Source organism: Bison bison, unplaced genomic scaffold, assembly GCF_000754665.1.
Source record: "Bison bison bison isolate TAMUID 2011002044 unplaced genomic scaffold, Bison_UMD1.0 scf7180017864127, whole genome shotgun sequence".
NCBI classification, from domain to species: domain Eukaryota; kingdom Metazoa; phylum Chordata; class Mammalia; order Artiodactyla; family Bovidae; genus Bison; species Bison bison.
Window position 1 is genome coordinate 977,236 of NW_011494699.1, and position 514 is coordinate 977,749.

A 514-nucleotide genomic window follows, 5' to 3' on the forward strand; every position below is an offset into this window, starting at 1 on the left:
CCATGGGGCTTCTGGAACTGTGCGAAGAACTATTCGGCACCGCCGACCTTTACCAAGTATTGGGCGTGCGGCGCGAGGCCTCAGACGGCGAGATCCGACGCGGCTATCACAAGGTGTCCCTGCAGGTGCACCCGGATCGGGTGGGCGAGGGCGACAAAGAAGACGCCACCCGCCGCTTCCAGATCCTTGGAAAGGTCTACTCCGTTCTGAGTGACAAAGAACAGAGAACATTATACGATGAACAGGGAACAGTGGACGAGGATTCTGATGTGCTCAGCCAAGACCGGGACTGGGAGGCCTATTGGAGAGTACTCTTCAAAAAGATATCTCTGGAAGACATTCAGGCTTTTGAGAAAACATACAAAGGTTCTGAAGAAGAGCTGACTGATATTAAACAGGCCTATCTGGACTTCAAGGGTGACATGGATCAGATTATGGAGTCTGTGCTGTGTGTGCAATACACAGAAGAACCCAGGATAAGGCACATTATTCAACAAGCCATTGATGCTGGAGA

The 514-nt window shown here is 51.4% G+C and overlaps 1 pseudogene; it reads left to right on the forward strand.

The window, feature by feature from the left end:
* The first annotated feature begins 2 nt into the window (after nt 1-2).
* LOC104988358 lies at nt 3-506 on the forward strand (annotated as a pseudogene).
* The last annotated feature ends 8 nt before the right edge of the window (nt 507-514 follow it).